This window comes from Ascaphus truei, chromosome 2 (assembly GCF_040206685.1).
Source record: "Ascaphus truei isolate aAscTru1 chromosome 2, aAscTru1.hap1, whole genome shotgun sequence".
In the NCBI taxonomy this organism is placed as follows: Eukaryota; Metazoa; Chordata; class Amphibia; order Anura; family Ascaphidae; genus Ascaphus; species Ascaphus truei.
In genome coordinates this window covers 476,941,437-476,954,591 of record NC_134484.1, presented here as the reverse complement: position 1 = coordinate 476,954,591, position 13,155 = coordinate 476,941,437, and positions in this window count along the sequence as shown.

Below are 13,155 nucleotides of genomic sequence, written 5' to 3'. Positions count from 1 at the left end.
CAGGGAGGGTGGTTAGGCCTCCTGGCTGGGTAGCGAGAGAGGGGGGTTAACCTCTTAATTATTATAGTGGTCAATAACCGCTAAGGAAATTTGAAAGTGAAGGGGGCTAAAAGAAAGAAAGGTGGTGTGACGTTAGGGGGGTATTCAGCCTTCATAATAAAGGTGAAGCCTGGCTGGTTCCCCTAAAAACTTTGTGTCCTCAGTAGCCAAGTGGCACCATAAACCGGGGACAGTGTATTTCCCTGTATATTCACAATGTACCTTTATAATAAAGACTGTGTGTGTGTTTTAGCATTTCCAGCATGCATAAAATCAAGGACTTTCTGTGCATGTGTTTTAGGGTAGACATTTGGATCAAACTGCTTTCAGAACTTGCATACGGGGCCGGGGACCAAAGTTACCGTTTCTCAGTCAAAGTACCCGACGAGCAGGCACTTCCTGCGTGTACGCGTTTGCAGGTTGGCCTGGCCATATCCTTCCCTAGGAACATAACAGAGACTCACCAATAGTCTGCTTTAATTATTATGATCCCCGGCCTGGATTTGCAAGTGCTAAAATGTACTTTACTTTGTAGTTCATTTCTGAGTACAGGCGGTCCTCGGCTATCCGACACAATGTGTTACTCAAAATGGCGTTGGATAGCGAAATGTTGTAAAGCGAAACACATTTTCCCATAGGAACACTGTTTAAAATAAAGGTTCCGTTCCTGAAGGCATTTTTAACACTAATACACACCAAATATTTTATGCAGGCAATAAGATATGCAGCACACACATAAATTATGTAGTGTATATACTGTATTATATATAATATAACATAATACATAATACATAATATATTATATAGTATAATATAATATATAGTATAATATTATATATATATATATATATATCTATATATCTATATATAGATATATATATATATATATATATAATATTATACTATATATTATATTATACTATATAATATATTATACTATATATAGATATATATATATATATATATATATATATATATATATATATATATGCTATTACAACGCTTTGTAACGTTGTTTATGTGAAATATATATATATATATATATATGTCAGCAACCAACCTCATACTGATGATACCCATCAAGGTTGAAACATGACTGTGAGTGGGTTAACTGACTTTGCATCTCCCAAGTCCTTGCTTAAAAGCTGTGTTTAAAGCAGCATGCATTGGCTAAGGGTTGTTCATGTAATGTGAGCTTGAGATAAAAGGTGGCACTGTGTGCTCATTTGCATGTCATTTCCCAGAATCCCTTGCTGCAGTGGAAGTGCTGTGTGCTGGGTGATAATGGTGAAAGACAGGGTTGCAGACCTGTCTATGACATGCAAATGAATATACAGGAATATTATTACAGTTGCTATATGCTATACTGTGGAGGGTTTTTGTCACTTTTTTTTACCCACCATAACCTTAATAAATGTGGTGATTATACACACACACACACACACACACACACACACACACACACACAGTTGCAAAGCGTCATAAGAGCGCTGGATAAGCCGTTTGGCGTTGTAAAAATGAACATGGGTATGCATTGCACAGCGTTGGATAAGCTCAGAGATGAAAGGGGAGACGGGATGTTGAGAGTTGGCGGTGTGTTAGGTGGTCGGGGCAGGGCGGAGTACTGGGTCCGGAGAACAGAGACTCCCCGTTGGGAGGACACTCTGGTCTGCCAGACTCAGTGGAGCCTGCTCAGCGGGAGGCAATGGGTTGACTGGGGGAAGCGGCTGAACACAGGCGCGTTTATGATTGGTCAATCTGTATGACCCGCCCACACAACAACCCGAGCCGGCTTAGCACGCACCCTCCTCTGATGTCATATTAGAGATGAGCCCCTGTTTCTATTGGCTAGTGAGAAGTAATTCCCACGCTCCGATTGGTCGCTACACATTCCCCCATGCTGAACATAGAACAGGGGAGGGAATGTAAGGAGATAGACAAATCAGAGAAGCAGACCATCTTGTGACATATCTGTGAAGCGTGGGTGGGCTTTTCAGAGTTGCTCTGTTGTAAATAGCAGAGCAGCCGGTTTCATCTTTGGAGCTAGGAAAGCCTGCCCAGCAGAGACTAAGTCAGACGCGAGGACCAAGTTCTGCTTTTAGAACGTAGCGGTCACGGCTAGGGTTTCTAGCCGGAAAAGGAACCGCAACGCCCGGGAGGAGATCCCGGTCAGGGTAAAACCTTCCGAAGCATGTGCCCTGCACCTATTTAAGCCTGATTTTCGACCCAGACCCCTATGAAGTGTGTTTACTGTCAGTATTTTTATATATACATTGTGTGTACACGGATTTACCCTAATAACCCTCATTTTATTCCACTACCTAGTGAATGATCCTGGTTAAAAGGTGTCCTGGTCTCCCGTGACAGGGGGAAAGAAAGAGAAGGGGGCGGGGGGGGGGGGGGGGGGGGGTGGAAAGAGAAGGGGGGGAGAAAGAAAGAGAAGGGGGGGAGAGAATGAGAGAGAGCATGGGTTGTGGATCCTAACCATTTCAGACCATCACATCGGATACGTAATCTGAAGAGCACCAACAATTATTTTAATCTTTCCCATGACCCGTGCAGCAATGTAGTGAATGTCCGATCCGAGTATTTGAAGGGACTCATTACCTCTTTGAAGGTGTCGGGAGACAGAGTGTACAGGAATGGCTTCCATTTATTTAGGAATGTATCCGTTCTCTGTCTCCATATGAATAAAATTATTCCCCAATCGTGACAGAGAATAGGAAGGATTCTAGTTGCGCAATCCTTGGGGCGTGTGCCTTGAGCCAATCAACTAATATCAACTTTCGTTCCAGCCAAACAATTACACCCGCCAGTTGCGGTACCCTTAGAGTGATCGTTTTCCAAACCGTCAAATATCCAAAGGAGCATTGCCCTGAAGTCAAAGGAAAGGTGCATTCTCAATAGCTTATTTGTAAAGCCCAAGGTCTTATACCAAAATCTCCGTACCTTCCTACAGTACCACAAACAATGTATTTTAATGTTTATTGGGAGTAGAGGGGATGGGTGAAGGGGGTAGTTGCCCTGGGGTAGGTGGTTAGGTCTCTCGGGTGGGTAGTCGGAGGGGTTAACCATTTAATTAACATTGTGGTTACTACCTCTAAGGTAATGAAGGTGTTATAACCCCTCCCGCAACCTTCCCGGTAGGCCCAACCACCCACCCAGGGGCAACTACCCCTTTCAACTACCCCAATTACCCCCAATAAACCAGGTACTTTGGCTTAACCCCTGCATTGCCTTAGCGGCTAGCTGCTAAGGTAATGAAGCCGTCTTTATTTTAATAACAGTATTGAGTGGGTGTCCAGAGCTGAACCGCATTAATTTCAGCCCTGGGGACCCACTTTGCTTCGAGGTACAGGCCCTGGTACCGCCCTGCATTTTTTAAATGTCCCGGTCACGTGGGCCGGGATGCGGGAGAATTTAAACATGGCGGAGATACCGGCTGAAATTAATGCGGTTCAGCTCCAGAGACCCCCTGCTCCAATACTGTGTTGTTGAAAAAAAAAAATACAAGCCACACGATCGGCTGTTAGAGGCGCGCAGAGAGAGTGACTGATTCAGTCTCACTCTTAGGCTACGGGCCCTCTGTCTGCGCTGTTCCCCGGTCTGCAGTGAGCTGCAGGGGGAAAGACGGGGGGGAGTGATATGGGCACGGCCATGACGTCACCCGGCAGGTTCGTCCTCATTGGCTGAACCGCTGTCTGCAGGAAAAACTGGCCGCACCCCCCGGGAGTGGGCCCGGCCTCATTGAGCGGCGGCTCTTGTCCCCGCAGCGCCCGCGCCGCCATAGCGGGTGCTGCAGCAGCCAGTGGGGACCTGGCCTTACTGTGCGTCTCTTACAGACAGGAGCAGCCCGGTAGGATTCAGACAGCAAGAGTCCCATTCAGATGCAGGGACCCCCGCTGTGTTAATGCTGAAGGGCCATTACGACTGCTATGCACTGTGCCGCAGTGCGATCAACGCTTTGCACACTGTGACCAGCACATGCTCTATGGCTGCTGATAGATACAAGATGCTACATCTGTACATTACATACACTAGCCCTAATTACCCACCTGGCACTGACAGAAACACACAGTTCTCCTCCGTCCCCGCCCACACACCTACCAGCAACCACCCCAAGCCAGCCACTCCACTGGTTGGAATCAAATACACTAGGAGTTAGATTTAGTGGGGTGTAAACTAATTAGTTAGTATATTCTCATTATTAACTAGTGGCAGCACGGATGTGGCAGAGTCACTAGTCAGTGGACTGTTGTGTGGATTGTACACAATGGATGGTAATGTTAGGCGTACAATGTAAACTTAATTAACAAATAATAACAACAAACTAGATAACTAGTAATTTAATAGTAAACTGCGATATAACAACAGTATATTTACTTAAGTAAAACAATAAAAATGTCCTGCTGTCCCATTTCATTCAGATTTAGTGAAAACCAGGTACAGATAGTGACACACACACACACACACACACACACACACACACACACACACACACACACACACACACACACACCTTTTGGTCATCGTCTTGGCCTTCAATATCTTTTGGATCCATATTTGCCAGAGGACAGTAATTTCTGTATGCGATATGTCCGGCCCACAGTTATTTTACTGTTTCTCCCATGTGATAAAGGGACAGAGTTTTGTTTGTGTTTGAACTCATCCATTCTTTCCCGGTCTCTCTGGGTAATAACCAGCATATATCTCACCTTAATTCTTATAGCTGCCTGAAGCTTCTGAATTATCTTCGCAGTTAGGGTCTCAGTTTCACATCCATACATGAGCACAGGCAGAATACACTGGTCAGACAGGGGAAGGTTCCCTTGATTATGTTTTTCCCAAATGCATTTTATCGCATCTATTGATGGTCAGATACCCATAACTCTGCATTTCCAACCTTTATACGTGTCTGAGAGCCATATTGCACTTCTAACTCTGCTGCATGTGGCTTGTCCCAGAACACCCAGCAGGCCTGGGGACTTCCTATGAGAGGCAATTAACCATGAATATTCGCTAAATGTGACCATGCTCCGTGTAACAAGATAACATCCCTCTGTGCAGACAAAGGGGAAAAGGTACTCACCAGAGACAGGAAATGGAACAGTTTCACTCTTTATTGGGGTCAGATGTTCCTCAGCGTTCAGTTCTTCTTTCTCCAACTTAATCTCTAAACTCTCCAGCACAACCACTGGGAAACCTGGCAATAAGAAAAGGAAAATCCATCATGTAAAGCTGGGAGTGGGGGCGCTTCTTGTGATTTCACCTCCTCTGATATTGGTATAATATCTCTTGTAAAGAAATGTATTACTAGCCCTTCTGGCAGAAAATTACTTGGAGTTGAGTGCTTGACTCGCATAACTGTAAAAGAATCAGATATTCCCTCCTCGCAGATCTCAAAGACACCAAAATATCTCCTCACTCACTTAATAAGTGTGGATCCATGCTGGCAGTGGGCAGTGCTGCTCTGGGGGTGCTGGCAGTGGGCAGTGCTGCTCTGGAGGTGCTGGCAGTGGGCAGTGCTGCTCTGGAGGTGCTGGCAGTCAGCAGTGTTGCTCTGGAGGTGCTGGCAGTGGGCAGTGCTGCTCTGGAGGTGCTGGCAGTGGGCAGTGCTGCTCTGGAGGTGCTGGAAGTGGGCAGTGCTATTCTGGAGGTGCTGGCAGTGGGCAGTGCTGCTCTGGAGGTGCTGGCAGTGGGCAGTGCTGCTCTGGAGGTGCTGGCAGTGGGCAGTGCTGCTCTGGAGGTGCTGGAAGTGGGCAGTGCTATTCTGGAGGTGCTGGCAGTGGGCAGTGCTGCTCTGGAGGTGCTGGGAGTGGGCAGTGCTGCTCTGGAGGTGCTGGCAGTGGGCAGTGCTGCTCTGGAGGTGCTGGCAGTGGGCAGTGCTGCTCTGTAGGTGCTGGCAGTGGGCAGTGCTGCTCTGGAGGTGCTGGCAGTGGGCAGTGCTGCTCTGGAGGTGCTGGGAGTGGGCAGTGCTGCTCTGGAGGTGCTTGCAGGGGGCAGTGCTGCTCTGGAGGTACTGGCAGGGAGCAGTGCTGCTCTGGAGGTGCTGGCAGTGGGCAGTGGTGCTCTGGAGGTGCTGGCAGTGGGCAGTGCTGCTCTGGAGGGGCTGGCAGTGGGTAGTGCTGCTCTTGATGTGCTGACCGTTCTCATTAGAACAGGTATCTTATAATTGTATGCACGCTTTAATATTATTTCCCAAAATACTGCAGACATTTCAGCCCATTTTTTAAACATACTGAATAAATACAAGTGAGGCTGTAAGGGTACTTACCACAAACAGGAAATGCATCTATTTCTTCCTTTATTGGGGTCTGATGTTCCTCAGTGTTCGCCTCTTCCTTCTCTGACTTAATCTCTAAACTATCCGGTACATCCACTGGGAAACCTGGCAATAAGAAAAGGAAAATCCATCATGTAAAGCTGGGAGTGGGGGCGCTTCTTGTGATATCACTATACAGAAATACTCTATGAAAAGGAATATAAGACTGTCCGGCGTTTACCTAGATGATACTACAGCACCACCTGCTGGTGGTAAAGTATAGGGATGCAGGAATCAAAAACCCAATGGTACAATGAAAAACTCTGGTGCACTAATACATAAGGTGCCAATGGGAAATAAATACATAAATAACTGCAATGGGTAGAAAATCAATAGAGGTAATGACCACTCAACCTCACTGAAGATAAACCAAGCTCCTCCCGAGATATAGGTAAGTGGGGAATGAGGGAGTGTGTCGTAGACAAGTGAGGCACTGGTTGCCTGCAGCTTTTTGGTGATGTCCAGTCTCTGCAGCACCACTCGTAGCCGTAGGTAGGGTAGAGTAAGGGGAGAGGGGGAAAGAAAAGATGGGGGACTATTGGTGCAGTTAGCTAAAACCAAACTTTAATACACCACACACAAATAAAAAGGCCCCCCCTGAGAGGGTACTCACATTCTGGTACTGACACTCCGGGCACATAAAGGTTTCTTTGATACAGCAAATGCTGCCCGGTGTGAGTCCACGATGCCTGCGTCCTCCGTCTGTGGTCCCCGACAGCAGCCGCCGGGGTTGTCACGTGGCTGACTGCACGGCGTCCGACGTCACTAGTATCCGGTTTGGAGAGTCTTCCTTCCTCCTCCACTCAACGCGTTTCGCAAGTTGGGGTCTTGCTTCGTCAGGAGTGTGGTGTATTAAAGTTTGGTTTTAGCTTACTGCACCAATAGTCCCCCCTCTTTTCTTTTCCCCCCCCTCCCCTTACTCTACCCTACCTACGGCTATGAGTGGTGCTGCAGAGACTGGACATCACCAAGAAGCTGCAGGCAACCAGTGCCTCGTCTACGACACACTCCCTCATTCCGCACGTAATTATAGAAATACTCTATACTGATTCCTGAGGGGAGGGGTGAAGCGATTGATTTTACTTTGTTATTAATCCTTTGAGTGCTGAGGGAGTTTTTACCCCCGAGTGCTGAAAACATTTTGGAGCTACCAATGTTCAAACCTCAATAACAATATTCTAAATATAAATTTAGCCTAATCATGTAATTCTATATTGTAATTTAATATTATTTCCCAAAATATTGCAGACTTTTCAGTCCACTTTTTAAACATTCTCAATAAAGACAAGTGAGGCTGTAAGGGTACTTACCACAAACAGGAAATGCATCTATTTCTTCCTTTATTGTTATCAGATGTTCCTCAGTGTTCGTCTCTTCTTTCTCTGACTTAATTTCTAAACTCTCCGGTACAACCACTGGGAAACCTGGCAATAAGAAAAGGGAAATCCATCATGTAAAGCTGGGAGTGGGGGCGCTTCTTGTGATTGCACCTCCTCTGATATTGGAATAATATAATACCTCTTGTAAAGAAATGTATTACTAGCCCTTCTGGCAGAAAATGACTTGGAGTTAAGTGTTTGACTCGCGTAACTGTAAAAGAATCAGATATTCCCTCCTCGCAGATCTCAAAGACACCAAAATATCTCCTCTACTCACTTAATAAGTGTGGATCCATGCTGGCAGTGGGCAGTGCTGCTCTGGAGGGGCTGGCAGTGGGCAGTGCTGCTCTGGAGGTGCTGACCGTTCTCATTAGAACAGGTATCTTATAATTGTAGTACAAAGAAGAAACAGGCACACGGTCTTACTCAAAAGGAGGTTTAATATGCCATAAAGTCCAACGTTTCGGCAGTCTAATACTGCCTTTCTCAAGGTGAAGGCTACCAAACACAAGAAAACAGTCCAAATATATACCACCCCTCTGATACTCACCCCTCCCCGTTCTGCCACATAAACACGACGCGGATGCCCACGTGATGTCAGAGCGACCGCGTGGCGCCCCGTGGTGACGTCAGACGTCTTGGTCTAAATCCCTGGCATTACAGCATAGAGCTGCCTTGGAGGACTGCAGCCACAGCCACACCTCTCCCCAGACTGAACACAGCCCCATGATGACGTCAGCGCGACCCAGCGCGATGTCAGCCGTCGGGGGGTGGGGGGGGGGCGTGCACCAAGCAAGACTATACTCACAGGGCTGGACAAAGATGTATCCGTCGCCATGGGATCAGTGTCAGAGCAGGGAGGAGTGAGACACTCCTACAAATCCCCCTGAAAGTGTAAATAAGCCACACATCAAAATATTAATAAAGCATATGTGCACAAAACTAATACAGCAATATACTATTAAAAACATGTGACTGTATACTGCTGATGACATCAGTATAATCCTGCAAAGTTACAGTGCAACGCCACATAAGAATATGCAGTACATCGGTATTTTGAATATACTAGTGTGTATACCTAGGTCAGAAATGGGTACACACAACCAGGGAAGGGGGGGGGGGGGAGGGGAAGAAAGAAGGGAAAAAACACACAAAAAGGATAATCTTCCCAACAGGTAAGTGCTGAGTCCATGGATGGTGCAAGATCGAATATGCCTGTAGAAAGACAAAAATTACCTTCTATTAAGGAAGCATTTTAAATTCTGTTGCTCATTACGTCCCATACTGTTGCTGGTATTTAAAGCATGTATCCAGAATGCTTCACGTCTCAATAAGAAAGTCTCCCTATCCGGAGTGCCTTGTCTAGGTGCTACTGACTCAATACCCATGATGCGTAAAGAGGCAACATTATGATTTTGTTCCACACAGTGTTGCACAAGAATAGAGGGATCCGTACCTTTTCGAATTACACTTTTATGTTCAATGAACCTTGTTTTTAACATTCTTATGGTCTTACCCACATAGAGAAGACCACATGGACACTTTATTATGTACACTACATATTCAGATCTACATGTGATTCTATTTTTAATTTTTATGATCCTCCCGCTATGGGGGTGACTGAATTGACTACCGGTAGTCAGACTGTTACAGACCGAGCAGCTCATGCATCTAAAGTTACCGGGTCTGCCACCCTCCAGAAAATGAGGAGTTCTGTAGTTACCCTCATTGTCTGCATGTATCAGGCTATCCGCCAGATTCCTCCCTCTTTTGAATGCCACCATTGGTGGTACACAGCAACTTTCAGATAATATATCATCATTTTGCAGAATATGCCAGTGTTTAAGAATGGTAGATTTAATATCCTCCAGCTGTGTTAGACCGGGCACTGGATAAAGAGCTAAGTGCTACCAAAAATAAGAAGGAGGACAGGCGTGTATTTACCACTACGTACAGTCAAGCCGGTGGTTTCATAAAATCTACCATCCTTAAACACTGGCATATTCTGCAAAATGAAGATATATTATCTGAAAGTTGCTGTGTACCACCAATGGTGGCATTCAAAAGAGGGAGCAATCTGGCGGATAGCCTGATACATGCAGATAATGAGGTAACTACAGAACTCCTCATTTTCTGGAGGGTGGCAGACCGGGTAACTTTAGATGCATGAGCTGCTCGGTCTGTAACAGTCTGACTACCGGTAGTCAATTCAGTCACCCCCATAGCGGGAGGATCATAAAAATCAAAAATAGAATCACATGTAGATCTGAATATGTAGTGTACGTAATAAAGTGTCCATGCGGTCTTCTTTATGTGGGTAAGACCATAAGAATGTTAAAAACAAGGTTCATTGAACATAAAAGTGTAATTCAAAAAGGTACGGATCCCTCTATTCTTGTGCAACACTGTGTGGAACACAATCATAATGTTGCATCTTTACGTATCATGGGTATTGAGTCAGTAGCACCTAGACAAGGCACTCCGGATAGGGAGACTTTCTTATTGAGACGTGAAGCATTCTGGATACATGCTTTAAATACCAGCAACGGTATGGGACTTAATGAGCAACAGAATTTAAAATGCTTCCTTAATAGAAGGTAATTTTTGTCTCTCTACAGGCATATTCGATCTTGCACCATCCATGGACTCAGCACTTACCTGTTGGGAAGATTATCCTTTTTGTGTGTGTATTTCCCTTCTTTCTTCCCCTTCCCTGGTTGTGTGTACCCATTTCTGACCTAGGTATACACACTAGTATATTCAAAATACCGATGTACTGCACATTCTTATGTGGCGTTGCACTGTAACTTTGCAGGATTATACTGATGTCATCAGCAGTATACAGTCACATGTTTTTAATAGTATATTGCTGTATTATTAGTTTTGTGCACATATGCTTTATTAATATTTTGGTGTGTGGTTTATTTACACTTTCAGGGGGTTTTGTAGGAGTGTCTCACTCCTCCCTGCTCTGACACTGATCCCATGGCGACGAATACATCTTTGTCCAGCCCCGTGAGTATAGTCTTGCTTGGTGCACGCCCCCCCCCCCCCTCCCCGACGGCTGACATCGCGCTGGGTCGCGCTGACGTCATCATGGGGCTGTGTTCAGTCTGGGGAGAGGTGTGGCTGTGGCTGCAGTCCTCCAAGGCAGCTGTATGCTGTAATGCCAGGGAATTAGACCAAGACGTCTGACGTCACCACGGGGCGCCACACGGTCGCTCTGACGTCATCACGTGGGCATCAGCGTCGTGGTTATGTGGCAGAACGGGGAGGGGTGAGTATCAGGGAGGTGGTATATATTTGGACTGTTTTCTTGTGTTTGGTAGCCTTCACCTTGAGAAAGGCAGTATTAGACTGCCGAAACGTTGGACTTTATGGCATATTAAACCTCCTTTTGAGTAAGACCGTGTGCCTGTTTCTTCTTTGTACTGGAACATTTGGGACTACAGGAGCTCCCCAGGACCAGCGCACCGACAGCCAAGTACCCCACCTCTATTACCCTTGATATTGAGTGCGTCTCATCCTCTGTCTATCTTATAATTGTATGCACGCTTTAATATTATTTCCCAAAATATTGCAGACATTTTAGTCCAATTTTTAAACATACTGAATAAATACAAGTGAGGATGTAAGGGTACTTACCACAAACAGGAAATGCATCTATTTCTTCCTTTATTGGGGTCAGATGTTCCTCATCGTTCGTCTCTTCTTTCTCTGACTTAATCTCTAAACTCTCCAGTACAACCACTGGGAAACCTGGCAATAAGAAAAGGAAAATCCATCATGTAAAGCTGGGAGTGGGGGCGCTTCTTGTGATATCAGTATACAGAAATACTCTATACCGATTCCAAAAAAGGAGGAATGAAGTGATTGAGTTTACTTTGTTATTAACCCTTTGAGTGCTGAGGGAGCTTTTACCCCCGAGCGCTGAGAACATTTTAGAGCTACCAATGTTCAAACCTGAATAACAATAATATCCTCACTATTACCTTAGATAAATCATGTGGTTTTTTCCATTAGAACAGGTATCTTATTGTTAAAGGGTATGTCTATTCTACCTGTATTTCCCCTCGATCACCTAAATCCTAGGTAGTCTGGGCTGCGACAGGTTAATCCAGGGGGTGGCAAGGTGGTCTGCCAGCAAATGAATGCAGTAGAAACTCTGCTCAAGCACTAGGAGGGAGGGGAAACGCCAAACAGTGGATAAGGGCGGTGCTCACAGGGAATGTGGTATTAACAGGTATAGAGAAAAGAAAGAGTCCCTATTGTGTGGCACTGGAGAGTACACCCTAATTAAAAAATTAAACTTTATTCTGAACTTGGTTAAAATAAACTGTTTGGAAGAACCACATACATAGAACAAACACAAAATATTTATTAAAAGACGGGGAGGTGTGGTAGGGTGTTTAATGGGGATATTATATATAATTTTCCCTCTTAATTAAACCTTAGTGAACCCTACTCCTGGGTAGTCTCTAGCAATGGGTCTAAATGGTCCCCATTAGCAGTGGGGTATGTGTAATAAAATGCAAGCCTGTCTATTGAATGGAGGACAAGGTTACACCTGGTGCTAACTAATATGAAGCAGCAAAAGGTACCTTGATCTGCATAAGTCTGCTGTTAACAGTACATGGATGCCGCTAATGACATTAAGATGTATGCAGTAAGGTGCAGGTCCATTTGTGCGATGTCAGACAGAGCTGTGCCTGGATATTACCGGTGCCTGAGCCCCTGTATATAATGGGGTATATGTAGATTGAGTGCAGGTCTATATATGGAGTGCCAAGCAGAGCTGTGCTTGACAAATACCGGAGTAGAGACAACTATGGCACCTCAGTAGATTTAAACTGCACACAGGCTGTACACATATATACCAGAGAGACTGACCCTAAAGTCTGAGTGCTTTTGCTGCCCACGGACGCAGTCTGCGAAGCACTCAGACGGAGTATAGCCCACACCTCACCGATGAGCCGTCACGTGACGGTGACGTCAGACGTACCCTACGTACGTTTCACCGTAACTGGCTTCATCAGGGGCGGGTTACAAGTGACTTTGGAGCGTTTTTATAGGCTGGCGTTGCCGTAGCAACGGGTTATAGCCGTCTTCTGATTGGTCATTGTTTCCAGCCAATCATAGTGCTCGTATTGATAACGCGTCCCCCCCCCCGTGAGGAGGGAGTTGGAGGGACATAGGTATTCCTTCCGATTGGCGGAGCATGATAACTTGTAAAAGGCTTACAGGTTTGTTGACGTTCCCTCTGTATTGAAAAGCGAGGGATCACCAAACAAGAGATACACTGTAATATGGGCTAAATGATTTCAATAAACAGAAGTACCTGTCATGTGTCATTTATTGTCTGCACTTAATATTGCTTATTGCAGGTCCCTAATGTGAAAATCCTTGTTAGATAGT